Consider the following 16,936-nt stretch of genomic DNA (forward strand, 5'->3'; position numbering starts at 1 on the left):
CATTAATAATTTACAACCAAGCGTCTGATTCATACCAGACCAACTCGGAATGTAAGAAAACATTACACACAGGTTCCAAAAGGCAAAACAAACCTATTCCAAGTTCTAAAACAACAATTTTACTCGATACCATCAAAGTCAATTTCCGATCAAACTTATAAATTTTTCAAACCTTCAATTTGCCTACTTCTGGCAAATAGAGCCAAAACATCCTAAGAAATTTCAAATCTAAATCCGAACATACGCCTAATTCCAAAAACACCAAACAAACCTATTTGTGCTATCAAATCACCAACCCGAGGTAGTTTACACAAAAGTTAAACCTTTGGCAACTCTTACAACATAAGCTTCTAACAACGTAACTAAGTATTCAATTCACTCCAAAACCTTTCTTGGAACCAAATCAACCATCTCCGCAAGTCACAAAACAACAATAAAATATAGGAAAAGCATCAAATAGAGACACGAGACTCAAATGCACAAAAACGACCGACCAGACTGTTACAACAATATTTATTATTCGGGACCAGGGAATCACTTTCGTTCAACAGATTAAGTCATTTATTTTGCACATTATACATATAGTAGTACATAGTTTTATTCTTTTTCCCAATTTTTTGTTTAATTTAGCCAACAAGACAAAATCCTAGGAAACATAAAAGCAGAACCGGTGCATTTCAACTTCAACAATAATGGCTAGCTTAATGTCATTAATATTATATAAAAACTCTTTATCAGTGTCATATATCTGTTGGGAACATCATTTATCACGTTTGAAAAAAATCGAAACACCAACTTTGGTAATCTATAAAAACACACCATTTTTTCTACATACTATATTCTCGAATCACTAAAAGACCAAAAAATCTAGTATTTAATTTGTGTTATATAATAAATCTTTAAAGAATCATAATAATTTTGTTTTATGTGACTTGTTGCTTTGTCATATAAATAACTATAATTTTCATAAGATATTCCCACAAAAATCCTCATAATCATAATAAAATATTTAAGAATTCTTGTAGGGCATATACCCACAGAAGTCCTCAGAATCTCAACAAAACATCTATGAACTTTTGTAGGGCAGTTTTCTTCCTTTATAGTTGTTTACCCTCAAAATCGGATAATAATTGAATTTGTAAGTGATTTTAAGAATATGCGGAATAACTTGATACAAATCGATAAAATAAGTTGCAATTGAAATAAACAATGATAAAGTAAATTCAAACCATACGAATTGAACAGTTACAGTTTTGGGAGGTCAGTCACACTCGAATTGGATGCCCTTCGATCAGTATCAAGATACAATAGAATAAGAGCTTATAGAGAAAAAAATAACAGTGTATTGCTTTTGAGTGCGTGTTACAATGTGTTAAATGGATTATCAGACCCCCTTTATATAGTAGAGGAGTCCTACTTTAGGAACAATTCTATAAAAGGTAAAAATCTCTTGATTTACTTATTGTCAGTTCCTTATTGATACGTCTTGAGATTTCTGCCGTAGTATCTGACCGGTCATGGATATTTCGATCTTCTGTTGGCTATGCTAACAATATTTCTTCGAGCTCGTTCGAGGCTAGGATCGATTTCGGGATCACGACCTCGATATTCTCGAAGGCAGGCGTTCCGCCCCCGGGTTTTAGCCCGGTGAGACTTGATGTCGATCTTCAGTCCTTTATTACCATGTTTCAAGCATGGCTTACTATGTCGCAGGCGAGATCGATTTTGATCGTATACAGATAGTCCCTTCATTTTTCGGAGAGTAGAGTACGAGAAACGACATGAGCTTCCGATTCTCACTTTGATACCCCGTAACAGAACAAAACAAACAAAACATCTCGTCAATCAAGTCTTAGTGTCATTAAATGCATGTCAGTCATCGGTCGGCCATTCCTGGATGCGAACCGCCGCTGAAATACTATAAATATCTATTCCTTTGTTCATTTTAACTTTATCTCCAAACCTGCTACCCACTTATCTTTGAAATTTCAATATTTTCTAGCAATTATACTCTGGTTTACTTGAGATCCTTTGCAAGAACTTTTGTACATCTCCATCTCAAGCCATCAAGTTCACTCCTTCCACTTCCTCTCTTCCTTTATTTTTCCTCCCTTTTTTAAAGAAATGGCAAAGACTACAAAAACCATTCCCCAAAAAGAAATTCATTCTACTTCGCGACCGGTCACTGAGGCGACCGCTCCAAGTATAATAATTAATGAACCAGCAGCCGAACCTTCCTTGTAAATGTTCATCCTCCGGAGGGTGCTCGGTAAATAATGATTATAAAGTTGAAAAAGCTTCTTCCATACCGGGCCGTTGTGAAGACTTCTCAAGATACATATGTATGATTACCATAGAGATCCTCTCTATAGTTCGGATAGATTGCAACTGGGCCGATAAAACCGTAGTGGTCCCTGACCCCGAGGAGGCCATTACCATGGGATACCTGAGTGTTTACACTTATCCCTTCATATTGGGACCAGCGGACCCGGTCATCATAGACCTCTGCAAGAGGTACAAGGTGTCCCTTGGTCAGATCCATCCTTCAATGTGGAGGATCATGAACCTCCTCTGGTTCTTCGTGAGCAAAATTAACGGTTGCCGATTCACCGTGGATCACCTGCTTCGCCTGTACAGTACCCGACTATCTCGAGGGGGGTTGATAAAGCTTGTAAGCTAGGACAGCTAAGCCTCATTCTCTAGTATCGATGAGGACCGGGATCGAGACTGGCAAGACTGTTTTGTCTGAGTGAGGACTTTAGACCTAATTCCGACGGAATGCATGCCATTCCCCGAGAAGTGGAATACAAGACGTAAGTGGAACCTCCCTTCGAATGTTGATTTTTATGTTTACTTCCCCTTTCTTATTGGTGTTCGTGATGGTGCAGCCGTTGCTTGGGTTCCAAATGTTGTTCCTCGACTCAAGGAGTGGGTTGAGGGTATAATTTTTCAGATGCCCTACTCCGAGGGCTTGTGGCGTAAGCTCTCAAAGAGCCGCTGAGAGGTCTGTTCCCATGGTAAGATCCCTTTTCCGATCAGGTCGTGTTAGGCCTCTCCTTTTACTATGAAGTCCTTATTCCCTTCGCTTTCTATCTCAAGATTGCCTAAGGAAGTCGAGCTTAGTCCTTCGGTTGGCGACGAGGACTTGCCCGTTGAGTCTTCTACTCCGGGGCAGGCCAGAGAAAATAAATAGAGGAGGGCTCCGAGCTCCCCAAGCTCGGAGAAAAAGAAACCAAGGAGGAGGCTGGTCCGCAAGCCAAAGGAAACCTCCAGCTCCCTAGTGCTTGACTCAAGCTTACTCCACCGGCTCAGGGACGAGTCCGAGGAGGATGAAATTTTAGTAGCCCGAGAGCCATCGGCCCCCGAGGAACAGGTGCCATCCGAGAAGGGAACAACAAAGGCCAATCCCTCAAAAATACAAGAGACCGATGCAACAGTTGGGGTCGAGAACCCTCAAGACGCCGGCTCTAACCCAACCGGTGTTATTGACATAATGAGATCGCCTCCATACACATACTCGTTGTTCGTTGAAGCTCAAACGATGAACGAGTAGTCGAATGAGGGGGTCCACGGAGTGGACAATCCCCTCCAAAGCTTTTTTGATGGCGTGGACTCTACCGTCACGGATGATGTCACCAGATTGGGTGACTTAGAAGTACCAAGGAAAAGTCCACCCTTGGGGGTAGGTGGATCTAGCTCGAGCAAAAGAATAGTTAACCGGTTCCCTTCCCCGAGTGCCGATCTCGGTCGGAAGTGATCGATCATTATCTCCATTCCAGAGGACGCTCGGGTCCTTTCCACACCCGTTGGGTAGCTAATTACCTTCGGTTCCTAGTGACTGAAGAGGATCGCGCAAAGATGAACGAGGTGCATTCCCCATGCCTTTTTAACAAAGCACAACAGGCTCTGAATCGGGTAAGGTGTTACCAAATATTTTCATTTTCCAGCTTTGGTTACTTAGTGATCTTTAATATTTCTCCTTATATTCCCAGGCCTCGATGCTTCACCACGAGACCTTCCTCCGATACCGAGAAGAGCTGAGCCTCCTTGAGGCCGAAGCCAAAGAACTTATTCAGAAGAGAGACATGCACAAACTTCTCAGTGAGCAACGCGAGGAAGAGGCTAAGAGTCTTCTGGCCGAGTTGGATGCGGCTCAGAAAGAACATGCCTACATGGTAGAACATGTAAAAATCTTTAAGGTTAGTGATGATGAGCTAGACTCGATGACTAACATTCAGAACCCATTTGTCCAACAGAAGATCAATTGGATCGACCAGCTTCGGGCTGAGATGGACGTTATCCAGGTCAAGGCCGAGGAGTGGAAAAGCAAAATGGACTGTTTGGCCTCGGTAAAGGAAACTGCCCGGGCGCAATTGGCCTATGCGGAGGCTCAACTTCAAATAATGAGGGAGAAGACTGAGGCACAGTGCCGGAAAGATAAGGAACTCAAATCTCAACTGGGCTCGGCTATTACCGATCGGGATACCCTTGCCAAGAAGCTTAAAGCGGCCAAGTCGATGACTGAAATAACCAAGGCCGATGCCGACGAGATGGTGGCCCAATATAGAGTTGATGTCGAGGTGGCCCAAGACCGCTTGAAAGACATTGTTAAGTATGAGAAGTGGCAGTCCTGAAGGGAGGCCCTCGAGGAGGTTCATGCTCGGGGTTTCGATTTGTTGGTTGAGATCGCAAATGCTAAGGGGCTCGAGGTCGAGGCCAAGAAGTTGGCTTACCTCGAGGACGAAGAAAAAGACTCCGAGGGTCTTGGCGGATCCGGGGGCAGAGAAGACCCTAATGGTCCCGGTAATGAGGCAGGCTCCGGTAAGGACCAGGTCGTTTAAGTGCCTTGTATATTTTCTTTATTTTTTGTATTTTTGTACTTGTGTACTTTTGTACTTTTTGTCAAGGTTGTTTGGCCTTTGTGAAGGCTATATGTATATATAATACAAGGCTTCTTTTTCCCTTCGACAATTTCGGAGTTTTGTTTTTCTTTTCTTTATTATTTATATTTACAAGGATCAAAATGCCTTAGCATGAAATAGTTAGGTCATGTTCGGAGGATCGAACAGACCTTGCCTTCGACATTGTTTTGTTTAAGGCATCATGGGGGTTCTGTCTGGCCCGAAATTTTTCCCCAAAGTACTTATAATTTCTTAGATTATAGTTTGCTGATGGTAGCCTTTAGAACCGGTTAAGAAAGTTTGAAGGCATTTTTTTTGTTACGGGTCTCGGACGTCTCCGAGCCGTTTTAACATGGCCATAGCCTTTTTAGTTCGGGTGTTGCCCAGTGGGCTTGTTACCCCGAGTTATCTGGGCTTGACCAAGATAACAGTCTCCAAATGGGGATGCCGTAGCCTTTAAGGTTCGGGCGCCGCCTAATAGGTCTTGTGCCCGCGGGCTCTAATAGCTTGGGCCGTCTGAGATTGTCTTTGGACGGTAGTCCCCGAGTGGGAGTGGTAATTTGAACTCCGGTTAAGGCGGCCCTTGGGATCGATACCTTTAGGGGATTGGATGTAGGAAATTCCTTAAGAAAAAAGAAATTCTTTTAAGGGACAAGATATCTATCCGCAAGGCAGAGACTTCTTTTTATTCTTGTGCCTAATAGTTACATATGTGTACAAGATTTTTGCCAGGGCTCGAACGGTCTATGTAGGCACGGTTCATTTAACCGTTTGGGCCTTAAAGTAAATCCTATTGATCTAGCCGAGACCATTCAATCACAAAGTTTCTTTCCTTGCTAAAGTCGTAATCCGAGGGTAATGCCCCTAGTATTCGGGTCTAATCGTAGAGAGGCGTCGAATACTGTTGTCGTGATCTTCGATACAGATTCATAACTAACCTTCAATTCTAAGTTAGCACGATTTATTGTTGCCTCGTTAAAAAACTTGCCGGAAAACTCATTTGGGACAAAATCGGTTCAAGGGAAAAAGAGTGCAACGCGTGCTTTCAGGCCTAAAAATTGTATCGTTCTTTGACAGTTGCCTGCAAGTGTTAGTTCGAAATGCAAATAAGTAAAAGGAACGAATGGGGTCATAACTTAGCAGTAGTATTGCTTCAAGTGATTTACATTCCAGTTGTTTGGTAGTCGTTCGCCGTTCATTGCTCCGAGTTTGTATGATCCCTTTCCGGTGATCTCGATAATTTGATACGGTCCTTCCCAGTTCGGCCCCAGCTTTCCTTCGTTCGGGTTCTGGGTGTTTCGTGTGACCTTCCTTAATACTAATTCCCCGACATTGAAGTGTCAACGGTTGGCTCTTTGATTGTAATATCTCTCGATCCGCTAATTTTTGGCCGCCAACTGGACAAGGGCGGCTTCGCGCCTCTCATCTAATAGCTCCAGGCTTGTATTCATGGCCTCGTCATTTGGTTCCTTGGTTGCATATCGGAACATGATACTTGGTTCTCCGACTTCAACCGGTATTAGATCTTCGGCTTCGTAAATAAGTGAGAATAGGGTGGCCCTGGTACTGGACTTCGAGGTCGTATGGTACACCCATAGGACTTCGGGCAGGAATACCTTATATTTTCCTTTAGCGTCGGTTAACCTTTTTGTAAGGTTTTGAAGTATTGTTTTCTTGGTCGATTCTGCTTTTCCGTTCCCACTATAGTGGTAGGGGTAGATAGGATCCTTTTGATGTTATGGTCTTCAAGAAACTTACTTACTTTACTGCCGATAAATTGTTTCCCATTGTCGCACACGATCTCCGCCGGTATTCTGAATCGGCATATGATGTGGTCCCAGATGAAATCGATGACTTCCTTCTCCCTGACCTTCTCATATGTCTAGGCTTCAACCCACATAGAAAAATAGTTAGTCATAAATAATATAAATTGAGCCTTATCGGATGCCCATAGAAGGGGGCCAACGACGTCCATTCCCCACTTCATGAACGACCATGGTGAAAAAACAGAATGCAGCAGCTCCCTGGGTTGATGAATCATCGGAGCATGTCTTTGACATTCATCACATTTTTGTACAAACTCCTTAGAGGCGATCTTTCCAATAGCTTTTCTTCGGGCGATTTTTCCAATAGATTTTTCCTCAATTCATTGGTAAGTGACTCTAACCTACTTCCTTTCAACTATCCACTAAATTTCATAAGATTTCAGCCTTAAATCTAGGAGTTTCATGGTAGAAATTGGGGATTTGGGTAGAATTAGGAATTTTTGTAAAATTAGAAATTAGACCTTAAATTGAGGTTGGATTTCAAAATAAATTACATAACCGGGCAAGGGGTGAATGGGTAATCGGGTTTTGGTACGAATTTAGGGTTTCGACCAAGCGAACCTGGTGATGACTTTTGTTGACTTTTTCAATAATGACCTAAATTGAACCTCTTTTATTCGTGGGTAGTTCCTAAGGCTTATTTTGAATCGTTTGGTTAATAATTTGCTAGATTTGGTTGGTTCCGAGGCTTATTCGAACGGCAAGGCCATGATTGGACTTTGAGTCGATTGCGGAGCGAGGTAACTGTCGTAGTTAACCTTGACTTGAGGGATTAGGACTTGTTTGCCTATTTGTTACGTGTTTAAATGTGTGGGTACAACGTATATGTGAGGTGAAGAGTACTTATGCGTTATTGTTGGGTTAAAGCATGCGGGTGGGACTTGTTTCCTTGTATTTATTGTCTTCTTTAATTACGATATCCATGCTTAGATTAGGTTATTACTTACTTGATCGTTCTTTCCGAATTTATGAACTAATTGTGATGGTTGAGTATTTTTGGAAGTTGAGGTGTGGTATTTTGGAATCATTATCGACGTAAGGTTTATTCTTGCTTATCCTGTCTCCCGATTTTTATATTCATTACTATATGGTAAGGGAGAGTGTTAAAGCACGACGGGTGATGTCGTACCGTTTATTGATTCATTTATTGATTAATACATAGTGAGGAAGAGAGTTAAAGCACGAAGGGTGATGTCGTGCCACATTTATCGTTTCATGGAGAGGTTGAGAGTAAAAGCACGAAGGGTGATGCCGTGACATTATTATTGTTTCATGGTGAGGTTGAGAGTAAAAGCATGATGGGTGATGCCGTGCTATCTTTATTCATCATGTTTATCCATTTTCATTGGTTGAGGATATATTTGACTATCTTATGTTGTCATTCCTGTTGTAGTAATCGTATTTTGTTCCCCTTTCATGTCCCCTCCCAGTCGTACGTATTTAATCTCTATTTGTTGTTATGTTGCACATATATCTATGTTTGTAAAGGTTAAATTACGTGAGTGTCTTGTCATAGCCTCGTCACTTCGAGTTTAGGCTCGACACTTACGGAGTACATTGGGTCGGTTGTACTCATACTACGCTCTGCACTTCTTTTGCAGATTTTGGTACTAGTCCTAGCTGTACGTGAGGTGTATCAGCTCAGATTGGCATATTTGGAGACTCGAGGTAGATCTGTTGGCGTCCACTTCCTCTTTTCTTATTTACTGTTCAATTCATTTGAAACAGTTGTATATATTTCAGACTCTATTTGTAGAACTTCTAGTAACTCGTGCGCTTGTGACTCCAGATCCGTGATTGTACTTAGACATTTTTGGGTTGTTTTACCTTTTTGCACATCATTTCAGCTTTATTTCAGTTTAAATGGTTTGATTACTTGAAATGTTTAAAATGGCAAATGATTTACTCTAACGTTGGCTTGCCTAGCGAGTGAAATATTAGGCGCCATCACGGTCCTGAAGGTGGAAATTTCGGGTTGTGGCATCAAGACACCTACTGCAAAATAAATAAGAAACTGAGTAGGTATAGTATAGTATGATAATGAAAGCAAAGGAAATGATACGAGGGAGAGATATAATAAGAATAGCTACATTGAGACAACGCAATTAAGACATCACGAAAGAAACACATAATAAGATTGCCAAGGAAATAATGCAAACAAAACACAAGTGCTGCAAATGAAAGGTATCAACAAGAATCACTACCTAGGTATCCACTTGTAGTCTCATTTCACAAATCAAATCACAATCTTTCCTTATATCACCACGAGAGCCTTACATTGGTTTTTGAAAAATTATTTTTCCGAATAGCTACCTGCGTTTTAGCCCACCTTATCACACCGCGTGGCTCCAAGTAGTTCCCCTACTAGCAAGACACGTATGAAGCCTACCTTATCTCACCGCATGCGTATCAACCCCAATGCTTATACCACCGTATTCGTATCAATATCACAATATATCACCACAACTTGCCAAAAGAAGTCAACAATAATAATGTTTCCATAATAAATAGCATATGGCTCAACCACAATATGTACAAGAGTCTCAACAATAGTAACCGAAAGTGAATATCTCAACAAGAATGGTATTTTTATAGTTTACAGCCGTGCATCAATGTGAATCACGACCTTTATAACTTTAACACCATAATGCAACAATAAGATATTACAAGAAATAACAATATCAAGTAAGGTAATTCAACAGTTAAATAGTTAACAAGGAAATGAGAGAACAATAACTTCAACTAAATATGTAATGGCAAATAACAAGTAAGAGATGAGATAAGTATTTACAATATCAAATAAATCACGTAATAATAGATTAACGATAACGAAGATAACATATTATGACAGTTCAATTAAAGGTAAGGAAAGATTTTACATAACTCTAGCTAGTCAATTACCACATTTAGCATGTGTACCCACTTGTCACCTTGCGTACATGGCCTTCATGTACCAAATTAATGCAAGACAACATCAATCCTAAGGGGTAATTCTCACGACCCAAAATCCAATAAAGGTTGTGATGGCGCCGGACACAGCTGTCAGGCAAGCCAACCATAAATACTTAATTTAGTTCTCGTTTTAGTATTTTCGAAATCACGATTTTTCGTCAATTTAATAGTAAACAGATGAAATTTCAGGATGAATAATATTATTTTTAAACATGTCAATAATGAATAATCCATAATCATCCTAGAACCCGGTGTCACAAGTGCATGAGCATTTACTAGGAAGTAAAAATAACGCACAATAATTGTCCGGAATACAAATTAGACGGAAAAGAAAATACAAGTACTCTGAAGAAGACTCTACTGGCTGCGGATCGTCTCATAAGATACAATCCACCTAAGTCCCAATATCAATCACGCTGCTACGCCCACAAGGCCACTGAACATACATGTGCCTGTACAACAAAATGTACAACAAGTGTAGTATGAGTACGAAAACAATGCGTACCCAGTAAGTATCCAGTTTAATCTCGAAGAAGTAGTGACGAGAGGTCGGCTCCGACACTTACTATGGCCATCAATAGTATAATTAGTCGTGAGTTTATTGAAAACACCAGTAAGCTCAAGGAAATCATGAAGCAAGTAAACAATCATTTTGATAGTAAGAGATTTTCAAATTCATATTTCATCAATTATCCATTTATCTCAGACCAGGGAGGCAATATCATTATTTATAAAATTCAAGGCAAGCAAAACAAGCATGCACAAATCATGCCGAGGTCGTACAGCCCGATCCAACATAATATTTAAATTGTACACTGCCAGAGGGTCGAATGGCACAGACTATAGATGCATTTATTTAATCTGCCGAGGCGTTCGGCCCGTTCCACAAAGATAAACACATTCAAATAGTCAATCGGGAATCATCAAGGGGAAATTATCCAAGTAAATGGCAATTTCTCTTTTAACAGTCAAGAAATGATGTTTAGCCTTTTAGAAAATTTATTTACCAAGTTCGATATGATTTAAGCATTTTAAATTGACAACAAGGTTGCAAATATTACAAGTAGAGCCTGCTTTTGGGTCCTAGACTACTCGGACTTAAGCATAATAGTAGCTACGCACGAACTCTCGTCATCGCGTGCGTATGTAGCCCCCACGAATAGGAGCACATATTGATTTATTTCATATATGGGGTAAATTACCTCTTACAAAGTTAGAAAGGAGACTTACCTCGCTCTGAAGTTCCATAACCCGCTTTCGATCCCTTCAAACAACTCGAATCGATGCTCAACGCTCCAAAACTAGTCAATAATTATGCAAACCCATTAATATATACTCAAATACTCATTATAATACAATTTATAAAAATTTCTAACCCCGATCTAGAAGTCGATAAAAATCACCCTCGGGCCCACGTGCCCGGATTCCGAAAGCTTTTGAAGATAAACTTTACCCATAACGCCACAAACTCAAATATATAACTAATTCCAAGTTCCATGTCCAAAATCGTGGTCAAAATCCGAAAATACAAATTCTAGGTTTTTCCACCAAAACCCCAAATTCTCACTAATTTCCCCTGATTAAATCCGTATAAAATCATTTAGTTAACTCAAATTGGGAAGAAAGCACTTACCCCTTACTAGTTGATGAAGATGGCACTCCACATTGCTCCAAAATTGGCTCCCATGGACGAAATAAAATGAAATTGTGCCAAACCCTTTGTTTTAAAGAAGACACTGCCCAGCCCCGACCTTCGCACCTGCGGTCCAGTAGCCTCTTCTGCGGCTCCGCACCTGCGGAAATCCATCACAGGTGCGGCTCTAACTCAACCCAGCAGCTTCCGCTTTTGCGATCTCCCTTCCGCATCTGCGCCTTCGCAGGTGCGGATCTTCCCTTGCACCTGCGCTCCTACCTGCTTCTGCGACTCCTAGGCCGCTTCTGCGGCTCCGTACCTGCGGCCAAAACCTCCCAGGTGCTATTACACTAAATGTCAGCTTCCTAAATCCTTTTTCAAATTCTAAATTCGATCAGTTAACCACTCGGAATCCATCCGAGGCCCTCGGGACCTCATCCAATCATACCAACCCATCCCGAAATATAATGCGGACCTGCTCGAGGCCTTAAATCACCTCAATCAACGTCGAAATCACGAATCACACTCCAATTCGAGCTTTATGAACTTTACAACTTCAAACTTCTTCATTCGACACCGAAACCTATCAAATCACATCCGATTGACCTCAAATTTTGCACACAAGTCGTATTTGACATTACGTACCTACTCCAACTTACCGATTCAAAATCTGGCCCGATATCAAAAGGTCTACTTCCGGTCAAACTTCTCAAAACCTTTAAATTTCTAACTTTAGCCAAACGACTCCAAAATGACATACGGACCTCCAAATCCACTTTCGGACGTGCCCCCAATACCAGAATAACAATATGAAGCTATTCCCAGGCTCGGAATCCCAAACGGACATCGAAAACATTGAAATTCACTTCAACCCAAATTTATGAAATCCCTCCCAAAATGCTAACTTCCATAATAGGCGTCAAAATGCTCCCGGGTCATCCAAAACCTGATCCGGATATACGCCCAAGTCCGGAATCATCATACAAACCTGTTGGAACCTTCAAATCCCGATTCCAAGGTCGTTTACTCAAAATCAACCCTTAGTTAGATTCTTCCAACTTTAAGCTTCCGAAATGAGAATTCTCTTTCCAAATCAACTCCAAATTCCCTGAATCTCAATTCCGACTACGCGTACAAGTCATAATACCTAAAGTGAAGCTGGTCACTGCCTCAAACTATTGAACGACGTGCTAGATCTCAAAACAACCGGTTGGATCGTTACAGTAACACCCCCCCTCCCCCCACAAAGTTAGGCAAGACACTTACCTCAAAACACGCTAACTCTATCACTTAGTATTCCCTTTCCGTGATTATCCAACTTCAAACGGCTTGAATCTAGCCAAAATAACTTTATACCATAAATACAAATTATAGAAAACTATTCCGAACAACAAAGTTGCAATCTGTAAAGAAAAGCAAAAAGTCAACTCAAAAGGTCAACCCCGGGCTAGCGTCTTAGAACCCGACCAAACTTCCGAACACCCATTCGATAACGAGTCCACTCATATAGAAATTACTCAAATCCGACCACAAATAGCCTTTCAAATCTCCAAAATTGGTTCTATGAATCACAAAATTTCCCAATTTATCCAACTCAAAACTCTAAATAAATGACAAAAATAACAATGGATTCATGTATAATAGACATATCCGAGTTAGAATCACTTACCCCGATGATTTTCTTGAAAATCCCTCTAAAAATTGCCACAAACCGAGCTCTCTAGGTCAAAAGATGAAGAATGAAATTAAACCCTCAAACTCATCCTTTTTTGTTCAGCGATCTCGCATCTGCGAGCCATTAGCCGCATCTGCGGCTCTGTATCTACGGAATTTCCATCGCAGGTGCAGCCCTCACTTAGGCCCAGCTCCCTTCGCTCCTACGGATGGTTGCTTGCTTCTACGATCCCGTTTCTAAAATAATTCGGCTGCACCTGCGGTCCTTCACAAGTCCCTCCTAGTTCCGCTTCTGCAAAAGAAAATCTTGCGCCTGCGGATACATATTTGTGCCTAGGTGTCTGCGGACCAGCGACCCAGGCCTGGGGTGGCCCTCTCCGCTTTTGCGATGAGCCATGACACACCTACGTGTCCGCACCTGTGGCCAAACCCTCCGCAGGTGCGATGACACCAGAGCAACAATAGCCTTAGCTATTCAACCAAGTCCAAAATGATCCGATTTCAATCTGATTCATCCCTGAGACCCCTGGGATCCCATCAAAAAGTACCAAAAAGTCCCAAAATACATAACGAACTGTGACGACCCGGCCGGTCGTCTTAAGAATTTATGCCCCGATCCCCTATTAACTGCTTTCCCCAAGTCTATTTCTGCTAAATTGAATTGCCGGGATGTTCGGTTTTGAGTTTCGGAGAGTTTTGGGACGCTTAGTCCCTAAATGAGAGCTTAAGTGTTAGAAAGTTTCCCGTAGTCGGAACAGTGTGAAGACGGCCTCAGAATGGAAATCTGATGGTTCCGTTAGCTTCGTTAGGTGATTTCGGGGTTGGGAGCGTGTTCGGAATGTGTTTTGGAGGTCCGTAGCTAATTTAGGCTTGAAACGCCGAAGTTTGAATTTTTGAAGTTTCCGGTCCGATAGTGAGATTTTGATCCGAGGGTCGAAATGGAATTTCGGAAGTTGCAGTAGCTCCGTCATGTCTTTTGGGATGTGTGTGTAAAATTTCAGGTCATTCGGATGTGGTTTAGTTAGGTTTTTGATCGAAAGCGTGTTTTGAGAGAATTTGAAGTTCCTAGGCTTAAATCATTGATTAATTCGAGTTTCCGACGTTGTTTTAGGTGGTTTAAGGACTGGTACAAGTTTGAGTGATGTTATGGGATATGTCCGTAGGTTTGGTTGATGTCCCGGGGGCCTCAGGTGTGTTTCGGATGCTCAACAGAGCATTTTGGAGTTGTGAAAAATTGCAGAAAATCCTTCAGCAATGCAGACCAATTTTCTTCTTTGCGTTCGCATGAAGCCTTCTGCGTTCGCGGAGCTTCATCTTTTTCCTCCTTCGCGTTCGCAGCTAATCCATCGCGTTCGCATAGTTCTATGTGGCTCTAAGGGTGAGCCTATTTTTATTCATCGCGTTCGCACTACCAGTGTCGCGTTCGCGTAGCCTTGTCAGCCCAGGCCTTCGCGTTCGCGTACTGCTCATCGCGTTCGCGAAGGGCAATTTGACAAACTTCAATTTTTCCTTCTTCGCGAACGCGTGACTTCCTCCGCGTTCGCGATTCATTAAATAATTGGGCAGATATAAACATTTCAAAACGAGGGTTTAGCCATTTTCACCAAAACTCAAGCAAGAGAGCTCGGATTTGAGGGAGATTTCGAGGGTTTTCCAGAGGCATTGATTGGGTAACGATTCTAAACACCTTTTTGCTCATAACCCACTAATCTAATCACGATTTCTCCTTTTAATTTCGGATTTTAGATGAAAAATTGATAAAACTTCATAGACCGAATTTTTGAGTTTTGAGTGGGTGTTTGAACTCCGATTTGGGATATTTATACATGGGTGGACTCGTGAGAGTACGAGGGTTCTGAAAATGTTAATTTCATCCGATTTCGAGAATTTGGCCTGAGGGGCATTTTGGTTATTTTACCTAATTTCGCGTCTTAGCTTTGAATTTAATAGTAGAATCAGTTGTTTGAGATGTTATTTACGACATGTAATTGTATTGAATAGATTTGGGCCATTTGGAGTCGGATACTCATGGCAAAAGTGTGATTTCGAGTTGATTTTGGAGCCGGTTCGAGGTAAGTGGCTTGTCTAACCTTGTGTGGGGGATCCTCTCCCCTTAGGATATGATATTTGGTAATTGAATGCCTTGTACGTGAGGTGACGAGCGCGTACTTGAGCTAATTGTTGAAAATTCGATTTTACTTTAAGTACTTAAACTGAGTTCTTTTCTTACTTGCTTTATTCTACATGCAAATATAGCCTGTGTTAGTTTAGAAGAGTATGATTAGTTGAATTAATTGCCTATTTGCTTAAACTGCTTTAATTGCATTGCGTGAAGCATGTTAGGCTAGAATTTACTGTTTACTCATTACGGACTTAGTATTTATTTTGATGTCCTTGAGCTGTTGTTGTGTGTTTTAAATTGGGACTACGGGACGGCATCCCGGGAGATCCCCTGTGCGTAATCATGGTCTGGATGGAGGTGCGGGATACCAAGAGATCCCTGGCACGTGTATTGAGGATACCAAGAGATCCTCGGGATACCAGGAGATCCCTGGCATATGTATTGAGGATACCAAGAGATCCTCGGGATACCAAGAGATCCCTAGAGCGTATATTGAGGATACCAAGAGATCCCAATTATTTATCTTGCTGTGAGGGGTATTTCCTTGTAGTTGTTTTTATCTCTGTTTCCGTATTTGCACTATTATTATACTGTGTAGATCTTTATTATCGATTCTCAGTTTTACTGCTTATTGCCCTGTCATTACATTATATATATATATATATATATATATATTTATCTCAGTAGGGCCCTGACCTTCCTCGTCACTACCCAACCGAGGTTAGGCTTGACACTTACTGAGTACNAGAGTTGGACTGGTTAGAAAGGCTTCCAAATCATTCTATTCACACATGGGATGAATTGGCGGAAAGATTTATTGCCAAGTTCTTTTCTCCAAGTCATATGGCGGCTCTTCGAGATGAGATTCTAGCTTTCAAACAAATGCCAACGGAACCTTTGCATGAAATATGGGAACGATATAGAACAATGCTGAAGGAGTGCCCTAACAACGACATGACTGAGGCGATGATCCAACAGACTTTCTATAGGGGCATCAACACCACGAATTAGTGCATTGTGAACCAATTGGCCGGTAGGAACTTTATGAAACTTTCTTACCAAGAGGCATGTGATGTACTTGATGAAATGGCCGACACCTCTTCGGCATGGCAAAGCCGAGCGAATGTACCCCAAGGTGACCCCACGGTCATCCATTTGCACAAGGAGTTGAATGACCATGGCCAAGCTATTGCCGAACTTACAACAACAATGAATCAGTTGGCGAAGGCACAATTGCAACAAGTACAAAATCTGCGCCAAGTCAATGCAATAGAGAATGTTTCTATGCTAAAAAGGAGGCAAAGAGGGCAACAACAACCTCAAGGTAATGGTGAGCAATTTGACAACAACAATGATGGTGGTGGTTATTCGAACGAGTGTTATGATGATCAAAATGAGGAATGTCAATATGTCAATAACTACTAAGGAAATAGAGGAAATCAAGGGAATCAATAATGGCACCCCCAAGGCAACTGGGGCAATCAACAAGGTGGCAAAAATTGGAATAACAATAATCAACAACAAGGTGGTAACAATTGGAACAATAACAATCAGAACAACAATTGGGGTAATCAAGGTAACAACCAAGGCAATTGGAACGGAAACAACAACAATTGGAGCAACAACAATAGCAATCAAGGAGGGTGGAATAATGGTGGTAGGGGGCAAGGCTTTCAAAGGCTCCCCATGTTCCAACAACCAAACAATCCACCCCCCTTTCAGTCGCAAGGGCTTAGTTCTTCCGGGAGTGATATGGGACGGATAGAGATGATGTTCGAGTAGATGATGAAAAAGAACCAAGATTCTGACACACAATTGGCTTCACATA

The sequence above is a fragment of the Nicotiana attenuata genome, chromosome 3 (genome assembly GCF_001879085.1).
Source record: "Nicotiana attenuata strain UT chromosome 3, NIATTr2, whole genome shotgun sequence".
NCBI classification, from domain to species: Eukaryota; Viridiplantae; Streptophyta; class Magnoliopsida; order Solanales; family Solanaceae; genus Nicotiana; species Nicotiana attenuata.